Below are 18,297 nucleotides of genomic sequence, written 5' to 3'. Positions count from 1 at the left end.
TTTGCTGGTGTCAGAGATAATCTGCTGGAGCTGCCATTTGGATAACTGACTCATTTATGAAGTGGCAGTGCATTCGGGAACATAAAGATTCCTTTCAATAATCTTGAGCAGAACTGATAGATAAAGATGAAGTCATTTTGGATATGCAGTTGGAGTAGGAATAGGTTGCGATGCTAGGCTTTCTTCATATAAAAACATATTAAATTTGACTCATTGTTTAGTGAACCTGTCCACTTACCTCAGCAAGGCAGTATACAACTTCCTGTCCTGCTCATCAGCACAGTCCCAGTCACCTTAGACATGCTCACTTCTTCAGTTCACTCAGTCAGTGCTTTTGAGGATCTTACTAACATGTTCATGAAATATTTTCTTAAATTTGTCATGAATCTTACCACACCGAGCTACCACCTATTGACATCTTAGACCCTCAGTCTCCCCTGTTGGACTCAGTCTGATCCAGCGTATCCTACCCTAACAATATATTCATATCTTATGTTCAATTGCTCTTATTTTACTTACTGATTATATTTTTCTAAACATGTCTGCCTGAGTTTATCACTCAGTGATATATGTACTGTCTCTTTTTTGGTATGTGGAGCATTTCTCCCCAGACCTGTGCTGAAAATGGACATATATCCAGTTGGACTATCCCGGTCAACAAATGTAAAATAAAAATAAAATAAATAAATAAATATTTTCTTCATGGTTTCAGTATTCCCAGGCTTAGCATTCTGAAACAGTCCTCATAATTCAGTACTTACTCCCTCAGTCTAGTTGTTTTAGTTTTCTTTGTACATTATCTTTCATCCTTATCTTCTTTTCACATTAAGTGGACCAGAGGTTATAGTATTCCAAGGTGACCTTATTATGTTCCCTGTCAATGAGTGAAAGCCACAAAATCTCTTCACTCCACTTCCTCAGCTAGGCATCTCAGAATTCTTTTAACCTCAAGGCCTCAAGCTCTATACCAAGAAGTGCATTGTCATCCCCTTTGGGAAAAACTCGATACCCATGAACTACCACATAGGTGGTAGCTCACTAAACACTGAAAGTGTGATGAGAGACCTCGGGACACAGGTGGACAGTAGTCTCTCCTTTGATAACCACATCACTACAGTAGTCAGGAAATCCATCTACGTGGCACACCTCATCACAAAAGGGTTCCCCTCTAAGAAAAAAGGAGGTCATTGTTCCTTTCTACTCATCCCTCATCAGACCCATTATAGAGTACAATGCCCTGTTTGGCATATATCTCACAAGACATCTACAACAATTTGGAAAGACCACAGAAATACCTCACTAAGAGGATTACTGGCCGCAAACAGATACCATACGCAGACCATCTAAAAAAAACAGATCTACTCCATTGCATATCGCCTACTCAGAAGAGATCTCTGCCTAACATACAAAACTATGTCAAACCCAGAGCTGTTGAACATGCCACACTTAACAAATCCCAATCTCTCTAAACCACTTGCTCCAGGTACCTAAACCTTGTCACCACAATACACAGAACATGCTGGCGGGATAGATTCCTGTCCCAGAGAATTTCCATACTCTGGAACAAACTACCTATTCATGTCAAGCAAAGCTCCTCATTGGCCCTCTTTAAGAAAAACCTTGACAACTAGATGGGAAATAGAAAATTCACCCTGGGGATCACTTCTGCAGCACTGCTTGACAGGAGCACAGGAAAATAATTTTCTTGGGTGGCAAAAGCCAGGGAACCTTTTTGGCTAGGCTTATATAGGCCCCAGGGCCGATAGCCTAGTATCTACCTATGAACCTATGAACTTTAACTATTGCTCTTTTGTACTGCTGTGCATGTTTTCTTCCAGGAGGTGATTACAACCTCTATGTACTTTTTTCTTTTCCTTGACCACTTCAGGGCCATTCCACATATCATATGCAGTGCATCTGGATTTTTCTCTAAAAGTTCATTACCGTCCATTTTTTTTTCATTAAACATTACCAGTCACTTATCTGTCACTGGGCATACCTCAGCAGATCTTGCAAAAGGTTAAGGTCACTATCTGACCAGTTATCTAATCTTCATATTCTCAACAGATCATTTGAGCTTGATTTTTGGCCCCAGTGTGGTCTTAGATAAAAACATGCTAAACAGATCCAGTTTTAGCAACAAACTCTGTGGCAACACATCAAGTCTCACTATGAAGACAATGGCTTTGAAATAAATAAATAAAGCTACTCCCCTTTGCCTGCGATGGCTTATACATTTTTTTTTTTGTATTCACCTCACCTCCTGGGGCAATATCACTGCACACTTTGAAATAGTACACTCCAAATACAACTTGTTATCATGTCAAAATGTGTTACCCTCCTTTTCAAAAGATTCCTATGCTGCCATCCATTAGTAAATTATGACTTATTTCACCCCTTGTATCACATTTGTAAAATATTTGACTTCTTCACTGTATATCATTTTTGATTTGCATGAAATCTTACAGAGCTTTCCCTCTGTTAGAAAAATATGTATTAATGTGTGTATTAGCAATATGCTTAGTGCATTTAGAGCTTAGGGTTGACACATTTATTCTATTTCATACTGCATAAATCTGTAAAAACTGCAGTTGCTTTCTGACCTTGTACTGTTAGCTAAAATTTTGCTTGTGCCTTGGAAATTTACTGAGAAGCAGGTGATTTCTGCTTGCGTTAGGAAAATAATGAATAGAACAATACTACTTGTATGAAACTTAGACAAGAAGTTCCACTGTGCCATGAGAAAATACACAGCTGTAGAAGTTACAGATAATTAGTACAAAGCCTGCTTGAAAATATGAACTGCAATCAGCATTAGCTTGTATCTGTATTAGAAAAGTACCTTGAAAAGTAACATTGTATAATAGACGCTTGTAAACAGATTAATGGTCACCAAGGCCAGGTTGTTTTTCTGAAAAGTTTCTCACAAATCTAGTCATGTCAGCAGAAAATCTGAAGTAACATCTGCTGTAGAACATTGCTAAAAGTTGTGCTTGATTACGTCAGCTTAGAAGGCTATGTCTTGTAAAATAGTATAAGAATGAACATACTTCCTGTTAGTAGTTAGACAAATCCTTGTATTTGCATGTTTTTGTCCCCTTGCTGCAAGTAAATTAAAGTGCCTTAACTGAACTTTACGTGTATTGGTCTTTGAAGTTTTTTCCTTTGACAGATTGGTCCTTTGGACTGGAAACCTTCACTTCACCTCGGATCAGACAGGCCAGGTGGCTTGAAACCATACGAGGAAGAAACTACATCGGTTCTTCTTACTTGAAAAGTCCTCCGACTGAATTGTCGTACAAAAGAGGCCAGCCACTTTCTGATCTGCGACTGAAGGATGGGTTTACTCGAACCAGGTGATCAATCACAAAGGCTCAGGTAAGGTGAATCTACCTTCTTTTTCTGTTTTAGATCAGGGACTAGATTTGTATTTGTTCTGTTAAGACTTTATTTTTAAGTCAGGGACAGAAAGATTACTGTCTTGTCATAGATCAGGGAAACAGAGCAGGTAGGCAATTATTCTGAAGAGACTATAAAAACATCCGTGGTACCACTTTAAAAATAAGGTGTTACGTAACGATTAAAAGGGTAGAACAAAATGGGTAATAATTGTACAAAAAAGTCCCAAAATCTGCCATTAACCAAAGACACGAAATACATGCAGTAACAGCATGCTGATAATATTAAATTCTACTCAAAATGGGTTAATAAGTATGAATTTGATGGTAAACTAAAAAAATCCTCACTTGTCAAACAGCTTAAAACCGATTGTAGAGGTCGGATAAAAAAGCAACGTCAATTAGAAATTCCTCAGGCACACAGGTGGATTGAGGAAGTAAACCGAAGGGAACAAAAGAGTAATAATTCAAAAGCAATGTTTTTAGATAAGGAGGACAATAACTTAGTAATAGCATCAGCCCCTCCGCCTCCTTTACCGGAATATGAGACAAGTGAACAAGTTAGTCCACCCCTGCGATATCCTACTGTCACTGTGAGTAGAGACACTACAAAAGCGAAACCATTTGTTAGAGATCCTGTCGAGACCAGGTCTCGAACACGGGCAGGAAACTCAAAAGGGGACATTGAGTTATATCAAATGGGTAAAAATTCACGATTTATGAGTGAAGAAGAAATATGCCCACTTTTAAAAGTGCCTAATCCTCAGGCAGGGCAAGAAGGTCAGGACCCAACTATTCTATTGTATAGACCCTGGACTCCGGAAGACATCCGGAAAGCCACTGAGGGAATTCCCCATCCAAAAGTTAATTTTAGAAAGTTCTTAAAAGATTTGCAAGAAATGAGGCTGAGTTATAATTTAAATGGAGAAGAGGTAGAAAAAGTAGTCAGACAAATTGTGGGACCAGATTGGCACATGATTAGTGGCGACTGGAATCTCCATGACATTGCGCTCAGGCCCCTCCCACATAGCAGCGCAGAGTTAGACAACAGAGTGAAAGGTCTTACAGACCGAATCTCTGAAAAATGAAAGCCTAGGGCAGACTGGACTTGCATTAATCAATGTATCCAACAGGAAGGTGAAGCTATTGACCGATATTATGCCAGACTATCAGAATGTTTTAATAACCATTGTGGAATGCAGGTTCCTGAAGACCAGACACACGATTCCCCATACAAACAGCAGTTAAAGAATGCATTTTTGAAAGGCAGTATTGCACCTATAAGCAGCTTTATTACAAAACACATGGTAGATCATCGTACAAGCAGGTTACAATCATTGCTTGAATATGCTAGGCATGCCGAAAGGCATTTTAATAGCAAAAAGAAAAAGAAAGCACAAGTATTTTCTGTAGAAGATGGAGCCGAAGTTTATGTAGTACAGTCCGGAAAAAAGGGCAAGAGAAATGCCCAGGGAAACAAACATTCTGATCAATGATCAGAGGACTTTGAAGGGGAAAGAAAAGGGGTGAATGTTTTAAATGCAGTAAGAAAGGACACTTGGCAAGGGATTGCAAGAAAAACAAGAAGGCAACCATGAAGGATAAGGAGGGTGAGGACTGACTATATGATAGTCAGGAATCACTAGAAGGGGATAGCAGAGAAAGGACAAATGAGTATGTGATAGAGGGAGTAGAGAATGTGACAGAAGAAATAGAGGAAGTGCAAGAAGTCACGGATAGTGAAGAAAATGAAATATTGGATTTGGCTTTATTGAGCTTAGAGCTCTATTTAGCAGACACAAAACCAGAAGTCACACTCCTGGTAGAAGGGAGGGAAGTCAGATTCTTTGTGTGACTCAGGGGCATCACGGACCCTGGTACATCCCTCCAAACTGCCAGAGAATTCAGAGTCACCTGATTACATATTAGTGAAAGCAGCTAATGGACAGCTGTATCGGGAGCCCCTCTCCCATAATATTGTGATAACTGATCCTGTTTCAGGACTGACCTAGAAAAGCAAAATTGTTGTATCTGCAAAATGCCCAGTAAACCTCTTGGGCAGAGACCTCATGCAGCTATTTGATATAGCAGTAGTTCCGACTATGCAGGGTATGAAAGCCCAGCGACAAATTGATACCTTTGCAGTGCAATCGGAGGGTGAAATGTTTTATTGGTACAGCCAGGACTTGGTTACGACTGGTCCAGTGGCGGTGACTGAGGAGTTGATGAACGTAGCCATCAGCAAGTTTCCCTCCCTTGACATTGATAAACAACATTTGTTGCACTGTACTCTGTATTATTGTAATACACCAGGACCTGATAACGAATATGAGCAAGAATTGTTTAAAAATCATGCAAACAGATTGGTATTATGTAACCTGTACTGGGACACAGAAGGGAACAGTGTAGCCAGCGGTTCATTGCCTCAGGAGTTCTTTGCACTTTATAAATCTAATCGATTACCACATGTTAGCTTAACCAAGGACAAGAATGTAAAATGGGTAGACTTAGGAGAAAAAGTCACGAGATGGAAAAAACAGAGTTAAAACTGTCAGAACAGGGAATACAAATGCAGAAGCTGAATTGGATAACTCAGACCCACCCAGCTGTACATTTGCAGTCTAGCAAGGACAGCTGATTGGCACTCCTATTGAAGGAGAAAGAAAATGCCTTACAGAATATACCAGAAAATCTCTGGTCAACAGGGAAATCAGATGTAGGACTTATTCGTACAGCTGGACCAGTTACTATTATGCCAAGGACAGCATTTAGACCACAAAGGAGACAGTATCCCTTAAGAAAAGATGCAGAGGTAGGAATAAAACCTATTATAGCAGCTTTGCTTAAGGAAGGGGTGCTGGTGGAATCTCCTGATTCACCATGTAACACACCCTTATTTCCTGTTAAGAAAGTGAATGGAGAGTGGTGTATGGTCCAAGATTTACAAGCTGTAAATGACGCAGTAATACCAAGGGCACCTATGGTGCCAGACCCACGCACTCTGTTGAATGATTTAAAACCTCAACAGAAATATTTTTCTGTGGTAGATATCAGCAATGCGCTCTTTTCGATACCGATACACCCTGACAGCCAGCATTGGTTTGCATTCACATTTCAGGGGAAAAGGCATACATATACGTGAGTACCACAGGGGTATCGTGAAATTCCAACAATATTCTCACAAGAAATGGCAAGCAACTTGGCGGGATTTACCCCACCAAGAGGTAGTCAGATTTTGCTTTATGTTGACGATATCCTGCTGGCATCCCCCACCCAGCAAGACTGTAAAGAAGATACCATAGCGCTATTACAATTTTTAGCCACTGAAGGACATAAAGTAAACAAAAATAAACTGCAGCTTTGGAAAAAACAAGTTAAATACCTAGGATATGTAATATCCAAGGAAGGTAGGACATTAGATGAGGACAGAAAAATAGCGATTTTACAAGCACCAAAACCCACTACCAAGAAGGAAATTATGTCCTTCCTGGGTACGACTAATTTTTGTCAGAGTTGGATTCCAAACTATGCCTTGGAATCTGCACCGTTGACTAACCTGATTTTTAAAAAGCCTATGGCAGCACAGAATTTGATACAATGGACACCAGAAGCAAAATCTGCTTTCTGCAAACTGAAACAGTTAATAGCATCCTCATTAGTTTTGGGATTACCAAACTATCATAAACGTTTTTTCCAAACTGTAGATTGTAAGCAAGGTTATATGACATCAGTGTTAATGCAGCAGCATGGGGACAAGCAATGCCCTATTGCTTATTATTCATCACAACTGGACCCAGTGGCATGGTCTTTACCTCACTGTGTACAAGCAGTAGTTGCAGCTGCAATGGCAGTACAGGCTTCGGCCTCAGTAGTGTTGTTCCACCCTCTCACATTGAGAGTGCCTCATGCAGTCACAATTATTTTACTGCAAGAGAAGGTAGCATATCTTTCCCCTGCTAGGCATCTTTCCTGTATGACTATATTGTTGAGCCAACCTCATATGACAATCGAACGATGTACGACTTTGAACCCTTCTACCTTGCTCCCAACCTCTGCAGATGGCACACCACACAGCTGCCTGCAGGTAATTGAGCAAAAGACACTGCCTAGAAAAGATCTTACGGATGTTCCCTTGGATGATGCCGAGGTGACATACTACGTGGACGGCTCATGCAAAAGGGGTCCTGCAGGACAGAACCTAGTAGGATATGCAGTAGTTTCTGACACAGACATTATAAAAGCGAAATCTTTACCACATAGTTTATCTGCACAAGCAGCAAAATTGATTGCCTTGATACGGGCATGTACTTTAGCAAAGGGTAAATGTGTAAACATTTTTACTGACAGCCAATATGCTTTTTCTACAGTACATGTTTTTGCGCAACAGTGGAAAAATCGAGGAATGATAACATCTACTGGCAAACCAATCAATCATGCACAGTTTATTTTAGATCTTTTAGAATCTATTCAGTTACCTCAGAAAGTAGCTATTTGTAAATGCACAGCTCATACCAAGCAACAGGACAGGATTTCAAAAGGTAATGCGAGAGCTGATACAGCTCCAAAGCAGGCAACTTCAGAAGTATTTTTTTTGAATGAGGAACTACAACCCTCTGAGATTTTAGACTTAAAAATGTTGAAGACAATGCAAACACTTAATACACAAACTGAAAAACAAAGATGGGTAAAACGAGGAGCAACACTCAAAAAGGGGCTGTGCATCTCTAAAGAAGAAAAAAAACAATATTGCCATCTAATTTGTTTAGATATGCAGCTTTGTTGAGCCATGGGCAGTGCCATGTCTTAACAGGGGGGATGGTACAGCTGGTGAACCAAGTGTTCACGACGTACGGATTTACAAACTACTCTAAAAAATTTTGTTCGTTATGCCACATCTGTAATAAACATCATGCACAAGGGGCATTAAAGCCCAAGCAAGGGAGTTTCCCTACACCACCGTATCTGTTTCATACTATTTGTATGGATTTCATAGAGTTGAATAAATGTGAAAATAAGAAGTATTGTCTTGTCTTTGTAGATATGTTTTCCAGATGGGTGGAAGCCTTTCCGACTAAAAATTCAGATGCTACGATGGTGGCCAAAGTTCTTGTTAAAGAAATCATCCCTAGATTCGGCATTCTGGAAAGGATCTACAGTGACAATGGCACACACTTTGTGAATCAGACCATACAGCAGTTAAGTAAACATTTTTGTATTTCTCTAAAGAATCATTGTGCGTATCACCCGCAATCAGCAGGGCTAGTAGAGAGGCATAATGGGATTTTAAAGAGTAAGCTAAGAAAATTAATGACAGAAACGCAGAGAAACTGAGTGTACTGTCTGCCCCTGGCACTGTTGAGCATGAGAACTGTTCTGAATGCAAAAGGATTGACTCCTTTTGAAAAGCTCTTTGGAAGGGCTTACTATATACCTCAGTGGAAATCTCTCATGCCCGCAGACCAGGAAGCTGACAGTACATTAGCAGAGTATATGCGTAATTTGTTAAATTCTAAATATTTGTTTCAGTTAAATTCTGTTTCAGATAAAGAACGAACCAGACCATCAGAAGTGGCAGTGCCCCCTGGAGCGTGGATCTGACTGAAGATAGTTAAGAAGAAAAATTGGGTGTCTCCGAAGTGGGAAGGTCCATATCAAGTGCTTTTATCAACACCCACTGCAGTCAAAATTGCAGAGCGTGCCTCCTGGATCCACTTGACGCACTGTAAATTAGTTAAAAACTTTGAACTGGACAAAAATCTTGTTACATGCCAAGAGCAAAAATGATAGAGTCCAGAAGAAACAGGAATGCAGAACAACCCTTTCCTCAGAAGTATTGCGTAATCATCCTGTTAACTGTATCTGTGACAATAATCTTTTTGTTGTGGCCTTTTATTTTCCCAGCCACACAGACTGAACTGAATAAACGTGAAGCGTTACTCATAAACTGGCATCCAAACTTTAACACTTACCAGGCAATTAAATATGTGTATGCTGAGACTTTCAATGTTTTGAATTGCTGGATTTACACAGCTTTGCCGACAGCATACGGGGGGTTATTAATGACTACAGTCCCCCTAGGGGTCAATGAGACCTGGGAGAGCTTGATTTATGATACCTCAACCATTACAGCACAAGATAAAATAGCATTGCACTTGTCTGTTCCACAAAAGGGAACTGTCTGTTTTTATAAAAATGATACTGTTCAGGTGGGTTGGAGCAATTGCAATGTGACTGTTCCTTATAGATGTTACACTAAAGGTAACAAAGTAGATCTTTATTGTAATGCAAACTATGATTCATTTCTTGGACTGATGCACAAAACACTTGATGAAGTAAATCATAATTCTGTTCTTTATAAACAGCTATCTATAATTGATAGAAAAATGTTTCATGCAGGGCGAGTGTACATTCATAGCAAAGTTACTAATAAAGTAGAGGATTGTTATTTTGTGTGTGGCAGAAAGGCATACAAATGGTTACCTGAGAATTGGTCCGGCAGTTGTTTTTTGGGTTACCTGGTTCTAGCCATATGACACACTGCAGTTTTGCCTCATGGGAAAATTTGAAATGTCCGAGAAGTCGTCAAGAAACCTGTAAATCCAGTGGGACAAATCGATGAGCGTTGGAAAGACCATCACTCTCTAGGTAAAGGACTGACACACATGGACTTGAGTGATAGCGTTATATCATGGGCAGGCATATTACCAGCATATGGAGCAGTGAATCGATCTGGGAGCTGAGAAAACTGTCAAAACTTCTCGAAGTAATGAGCAACACAACTTTTTCTGCTCTCGAACTGATGACTGATGAACTGAATGCTATGAGAACTGTAGTGCTCCAAAACCGCATGGCTCTCGACTTCACCCTAGTGGCGAGAGGTGGTACGTGTGCTTTAATCCAAGAAGAATGCTGTTCATATATTCCTGACCATAAACACAAGATAGACAATCATCTTGAGGTAATTTGGCAAGTGTCGGCCATGACCAAACCAGGCCCAAACCCACTAATGGACTTTTTCCAGAAATGGTTTGGGGGGTGGGGTACCATCCTAATGAACATCCTGATTGCCATTTGTGTAGGTATGCTCCTACTGGGAGTATGTGTTTGTTGTGGTATCCCCTGCATGAAAAGACTGATTAAAGACTTTATAGACATTTCGGTTTCTAAAACCTTATATCAAAGTACTGAGTTTAAAGAGCTGTTAAAAGACTAAAAAGCTTTCATGAGTTTAAACTGAATGACTCTCTTAACTGCAAATCCTGAGTGGAAGAGGTTAGGAAAAGAAAACAAACTGTTTATGCTTATTTTGAAAGTAGAATAAAAGTATTAATGGGGGGAAATGTTAGAAAAATATATATTAATGTGTGTATTAGCAATATACTTAGTGCATTTAGAGCTTAGGGTTAACACATTTATTCTATTTCATACTGCATAAATCTCTACAAACTGCAGTTGCTTTCTGACCTTGTACTGTTAGCTAAAATCTTGCTTGTGCCTTGGAAATTTACTGAGAAGCAGGTGATTTCTGCTTGCGTTAGGAAAATAATGAATAGAACAATACTACTTGTATGAAACTTAGACAAGAAGTTCTGCTGTGCCATGAGAAAATACACAGCTGTAGAAGTTACAGATACTTAGTACAAAGCCTGCTTGAAAATATGAACTGCAATCAGCATTTCCTTGTATCTGTATTAGAAAAGTACCTTGAAAAGTAACACTGTACAATAGACGCTTGTAAACGGATTAATGGTCACCAAGGCCAGGTTGTTTTTCTGAAAAGTTTCTCACAAATCTAGTCATGTCAGCAGAAAATCTGAAGTAACATCTGCTGTAGAACAATGCTAAAAGTTGTGCTTGATTACGTCAGCTTAGAAGGCCATGTCTTGTAAAATAGTATAAGAATGAACATACTTCCTGTTAGCAGTTAGACAAATTCTTGTATTTGCATGTTTTTGTCTCCTTGCTGCAAGTAAATTAAAGTGCCTTAACTGAACCTTATGTGTATTGGTCTTTGACGTTTTTTCCTTTGACACCCTCTCTGCTTCATATTGCATCTCTTTATAGTTAGGAATGTTGTCCAAAGAAAATCATACAAACAAGGAGCTTCTGGTCCTTCATTCTCTCCCTTCCCACTGAAGCCATAAAACTAATGATTTTCAGGTATGGCCTGCTTGCTGAGATATATAAACCAAAGGGTAAAAAGGTCAAAGAAAGAAAGAAAGAAACAAACAATTCAATAAAAACTGCAAGAAGGACCTAGCCAAGACAGAAATGTTCACTGTGTAAATAATTAACTGAAACACTGTTACATCCTTAAGTGGTCATTTGTATATATCCAATGCACCTCCATTACAAGACGTTTAAGATTTTACACAGTGAAGCTTCTAGCTTCTTCCTTCCTATGCTACAAAGTAAATTGCTGCTGTACAAAGACAGATCGCAATTAAGTTTTACAATTGTGAATCGGATTTCAATCAACCAGGCATTTAGGTTTTACTTTTCTGGTTTCAAAGGTAAAAATCTAATTGAGCTGCAACTTTGCTGTTTCTTCAGTAGTCTGAGATTCACTGAAGTGTACTACAACAAGAATGTGTAGATCAATTGAACATGTTTTTGTTTGTTGATTTGTTTGCTTCAGACCGAAGTGTTAATTTAACTTCCTGTCTTACTCTTTGTGCAACAGTGTGAGAGGCCTTCCTAACTGCAGAAGTTCCACATCATTGTGTTTATACCATCATAGAAATGCATCGGTTTGGAGTCAAAGCCCTTTACTGTCTGAAATTATGTTGCTGTCTATTTGCAAGACCTTTACTCTATAGGAACTCTACTGGTATACCCAACAGAATGTTCTCCATGACATTCTTTGAGACAGAGAAGACATAACATTCCAGAATCTGTTTTGTTCCTTCCCAGACTAACCTTTATACAAAAGATTTGCAGTTGTCATTCTTAACCACCCTAATTTAACCTTAATAAAAGAGGACCATACATTTTAACCAGTGTTTTGCTAAACATGACTGATGACTCTTTAACTGCTCAGGAAGGCAACTTGCCCTGTACTTATTTATTGGCCCTGCCAGTCCTATAAGGTCTTTTTATATTTCATTCCTGGTCATTTCCCCATCTATCTGTTTGTTTCTATATCTGTCTTTCTGTTCCATGCAGATAGTGAAAACCTTTCTATTTTTGTCTGCTCTGTCGCTTACTATGTTTCATGTTTCCCAAGATTCTAACTCCTGCATCCCACATTCCATACTCCTGTAACTATTCTCCTTCTCTAGACTTGCTTTGGTCTTGACGATGACTTCCTGTTTTTCTTCTGACTTTATGCTTAACATTTTTTTTCCATGCTCCTGTCCACATTTTGTCTCTTTTCTCTCTTCCTTAATCTTCTCTTTTATCTGAGCTGACTTCTGATTTGCACATCTTTTTTCCTTGATGGCAAATATCAATTCCCTTTTTATCTCATCCTTGCTATCGTATAACTCTCTTAGTGCTGACATTCCTCAGTACTGCTCCTCACTGCCCTTCTTACTAAGGTGAACTCAGAACCATGTCATTCCATTGGCAAGATTTAAAATGAATGCTGATTAACCAAAAAAAAAATGTCCAAAACAACATTTGTGGAACTTTGTAGACAAGTTTTTTTTTCCAGGAGAGCAAGCTCCTCTGCACCCTTTATGTGAGAGGATGCCTCCCACTGCAATCAATAAATACATACTCTGAGATCACACAATGATGGAGAAAGTAGAAAACTCTACTGTCAGCAAAAGTTGTTTCAGCAACTATTCTTTGGTCTACCAGCATTCAGTAGACTTACTGTTGATACATTGACTCCCTCCCAGAGGAGTCAGTTGTCTGTAAGTAATTCCCAATACTTTCCTTGTTGTCTTTCTCATTCTAACTGTTAGGGACATGAACCACACTGTTGTGATAATTAATACTTTAATAGTTCCCTCAACTTTACATTCCCATCTGTTTGGACATTTTTTCCCTTTTAGCTGTACAGGTGGGCACATACCAGTTTATCTATGGCAGACTAATGCCTCTCACGACTATAATTATTTTCCCTTTGCCTAGTTTTTAGCTCTGCTGTTGAACTTGTCATTAACCTTTTGTCTGCATTTGGTAGGATGTGCTCCAAAACTAATCAAGCATGGATTTTCTGCCACATCTTCCAGCCTGGGGGCCACATTTCGTGTTCCACACCTTTCTCATCCTGTAGCTGTTCTGTAGCATAGTTAATCCTTCATGAACATTCAGTGGCTCCCTTTCTGCATGACATTTCACACTTTCTGACTCATATAATGACAGAGTTTCATTCTGGATTTTATTTTTATATTTTACTATTTGAGTCAATAACTGACTTTTGATCATGCCTTCTTCCAATTTATTTCTTTGTTTGTTGTCATGCAAATTCTTTTCCTGTTCTAAACTCTAGTAAAAATACATATATATTTTTACTTAACAGATAAGAATATGTGCATAGTGCTGGTACAGGTCACCTGGCTGGATCTTCACTTATTAAGGTTAAGCTTGGTTCCCTTTTATTAGCAAACATCTGCAGAGGCAATCCACTGCCACTATTTGAAAGGCACTGTGCTATACAGAGTAATAGCAGTGCAGGGGACCAACATAACATGATAAAACATATGCAAAAACAGGGGCCAAGTGTTCTTGGAATTTAGGATTTTTCTGCCTGTTTTGAAAAAAAATTATATTGGTTACACTTTTATAAAAATGTGCAGACAAATCCTGCAATAACTAACTGCATGAGACAGGGTATATAAAATATATTTTTACAAACTTGCAATTGAAAAAATGTTATGTTTTTTTGTATGTCTGAGGGAGACTTTGATCCCCATGTCTCCAGCGCATGTACTACATATATAAAATAAAATTTCAGGTCACAGAATCTCAGAGAAAGTGAAACAAATACTGCAATTATGTCTCTCACCTGAACAGCTACAAAGAAATGGATATTGCAGGACTGGTCACCAAAAAAATATGTGAAATTGGTACACATCGTATCAAAACCAAAATAAATGGCTGTTGTACAAAAAGACCAACTCCCAACCTAGACAATTTCTGTAGATAAGGACATGGGGGTGTAGCATAAATGCCTGCTTGATGTCGTTGACATCCGTACTTCTTTTCTTTGTGCTTTCAGCAGATGATACAGTTAAGAATTGGTACCATTTTGCCAGTAAAAGTGACGATGCATTCATAACACTCCTTGCTCTCAGCATTGTGTAACATAATACATTGTATAAGTCTGCTTGAATGTCTAGAGATTACCTCTTAATTATCTAGTGCACTCAGTAGGTGACTACATTCTTGGTAGATAGGGAGGACACATATAGTGACACTGGAATACATTTTTCAAGATTTTTTTTTACTTTGGGTTTAGTGCTGTTTTGTTGTTCATTCTGCTGCCATTAGGGGACATTCTTAAGAAAAAAAAAATTCATTACTTCATTGCTATGCTGATAAAACTCAGCTGAAATTTTAAATGCAGCTAGACATTGCAGTGCTTCTTATGTTGTGAAACCTGTTTCTCTGAGCTAGTGAGCTTCATGGTTGCAGATTAAAAGAAGTAAGACAAACATAATTGTAATGCACAAAAGGACATTAGATATTTATTTGACTGCTGTATCATCTAGTGTATGACTGGAACTATTCAAATGAGTCTTGTTTAATATGCAGAAATATGAGATACTTCCAGATTTGTATTTTTCTCTAAGAAAGAGGACGTCTGAAGGGTTACCAATCAAAACATCGAATGGTCATAACATCTGAACCCAAAACATCAAGACCATAACATCTAAACTTCAAAACATCTAAAACTCATAACATCGAATCTCAAAACATTGAAAACTACAAAGCAACTATAAATTACATCCCACACACTGTTTACTACGTTTCTGCAGGGAGAAAGCCCCCCTGTACCCCCATGTGAGGGGCTCTGCCCCCACACCCCCTTACTTAAATATACCAACTCCAAGATCACACTACAGTAAGGTTAGGAAATTAACTTTTTCCCCCACTGTAGTGCGATCTTGGAGTTGGTATATTTAATTTATGGGGGTAGGTACCTTCTATGAACAAGTCATTAAGGTATATGTTAATATTTCGATATGCTGTATTTAATTAATTTCTACTAACTTTCATATATGTTTCAGTACTTAAAACCTTATTCATCTTGGTTACATAATTGGTGTAATTCATCATTACCAACCCGCCTCCTTTATCTGGTTTTATACGTCTAACAGGTTGATTTTTTATTTAATTTAACAGTAAGTATTTTTGTTTAGTTAAGTTCTTATTATCATAATTCCTGTCACTTAATAAAGTTCTGAAATCTAATTTGCATATTTCATGAAAAACAAATAAAGATGGATGTAATGGCGGGTTGAACATGCTAGGAATATATAATTCACTAGTTGTAGTTATGTCACTACTACAAACAACCGCCAAATTTAATTTTCTCACAAAACATTTAAAGTCCAGTAACAGCCTCGCTAAATCAAGGCGTGGTGCTGGTACAAATGTATAACCTTTTGAGAATAATTCACCACATCTTCACTGATCTCAATGTCTGAGTAATTATAAAGTTTAAAGTCACCTGATTTATTAACCACAACTTTGCAGGGGAAACAAAGTGGTTCAGCATCAGGTTCTTCTATCTTTTCTGCTTCGCTTTTCCTCGTGTGTTGTAAGGGTTGAAGTGGTTGTTCATTGTCGAGCTGTACTTCTTGTTCTTCACCGAGTGAAAATTTTTTTCAGTTTGATTGTACTGCCCCTGCATATGTGTTAGTATCTGCATTATTATGTAAAGGTTCCTCGCAGAAACATAGTAAACAGTGTGTAGGATGTAATATATAGTTGCTTTGTAGTTTTCAATGTTTTGAGATTCAATGTTATGAGTTTTAGATGTTTTGAAGTTTAGATGTTATGGTCTTGATGTTTTGAGTTTAGATGTTACGACCATTCGATGTTTTGATAGGTAACCATCTGCAGTTGTAATGTCATCTTATTATAAGGGAAGGAATACCTTGTACCTGGAAGGTATGATACCCTGGAATGAGTTAAGCTAACTTTCCACCCATCTGAACCCCTACGTCACAAGATGGGTTGCAAACTGGTTTACAGACAGAACTCACATGGTAAGAATAGCGGGCTCCAGGACTGACTCTAAACCAGTTACAAGTGTTGTCCCACAAGGCTCGGTTCTGGGACCCCTACTGTTTGGCATATATTTCTCAGAAGTACAGGCAAACACAGGAGGACTATGGCTAACCAAGTTCGCCGATGACTGCAAACTGGGAGCCATAATTGACTCTCCGGCTGACATGGAGATCCTTCAAAAAGGCCTTACTTTGACAGACACCTGGTGTCAAAGTCATGGCCTCAAGCTAAATGCCAAAAAAATACATAGTCATCCCGTTTGGTTAAAACAAAACACCCACAAATTACCACATAGGCGGCAGCCCCCTTAATACAGAAGAGGTAATAAGAGATCTGGGGACCCAGGTAGATAGTGATCTCTCCTTTGACAATCATATTGCCAAAGTAGTTAGGAAATCCTTCTATGTGGCCCATCTAATTACTAAGGGGTTCACATCTAGAAATAAAGAGGTTATAGTGCCCCTCTACTCGTCACTCATCAGACCCGTCATAGAGTACAATGCCCCATTTGGGATGTACCTCACAAGACACTTCCAACAGCTGGAAAGACCACTAAAGCACCTCACCAAGAGGATTACTGGCCTCAAACATATGTTCTATGCAGCCCGGCTGAAAAAAACTCCAACTGTACTCAGTGGCATATCGCTTACTCAGAGGTGATCTCTGCCTGACTTACAAAGCCATGTCCAACTCAGAATTGATGGACATGCTCCACCTAAAGAAATCCAAGTCACTGCGAGTCATGCGCTCTAGTGAGCTAAACCTCGCCACAACAATAAATAGAACATGCTGGAGGGATAGATTCCTATCACAGAGACTCCCCATGCTTTGGAACAAAATTCCTAACTACATTAGGCAGAGCCCCTCACTAACACTCTTCAAGAGAAGCCTTGACGAGTGGATGGGTAACAGAAAATACACCCCTGGGATCACTTCATTGGCTGTGCTTGACAGAGGCTCAGTTAATTAATTGGGGTGGTGAAAGCCGACACACTCTGGCTAGGCTTAAAAATGCCCTTGGGCAGATAGCCTAGTACCTACCTATGAACCTATGAACCTATGTGTTAAGTTCTGTCCTGGTTACTGCAGTATCCTCAGATCAGGGGTTGCTGCAGTGGATTTCTGGTAACCACAGCGTGTGTACAATGCAGCAGTTAAGTTGCTAACTGGATGTAAGAGTCTGTACACATTGGATATAAGGAATTCTGTTTGCCTCAGAGGTACAAGAGCAGTAGTTTAATAGGGCTGCTAGTAATCTATGTTATCTGGAGCATAAAAGTGATACATTTGCATTGAGTGGTTCAATGGTGCAGTGGTTAGCATTGTTGCCTCCTACTATGAGGTTCTCTGGTTTGATTCTTGGTTGGGGTTCCTTCTGTATGGAGTCTGCATGTCCTTCCTGTATTCATGTGGCTTTCCACTGGGTGCTCCAGTTTTCTCCCACATTCCAAAGACATGCATCTGGAGTGTTTCTCATCTGGCCCAAGAAAAAATATTGGTTGATATAAACAAAAATGAGGAGTATGTTTGTTCTCAACCTAAAATAAACACAGAAAGAGAGTAAACTGAAAATAGCAGATGAGTTTGAAGCCACAACTGGAGAAAAAAAAAGTGTTTTAGCAATATATTTTACGTTTACGTTTACTTGAAATGCATGTGCCAGTTTTTATGGGAGCCAACTTTTACATTAGACAAATGTCTGGTACTCTTC

The sequence above is a fragment of the Protopterus annectens genome, chromosome 4.part0 (assembly GCF_019279795.1).
Source record: "Protopterus annectens isolate FY-2018-M chromosome 4.part0, PAN1.0, whole genome shotgun sequence".
Lineage (NCBI taxonomy): Eukaryota > Metazoa > Chordata > Ceratodontiformes > Protopteridae > Protopterus > Protopterus annectens.
This window is presented reverse-complemented; position numbering follows the sequence as displayed.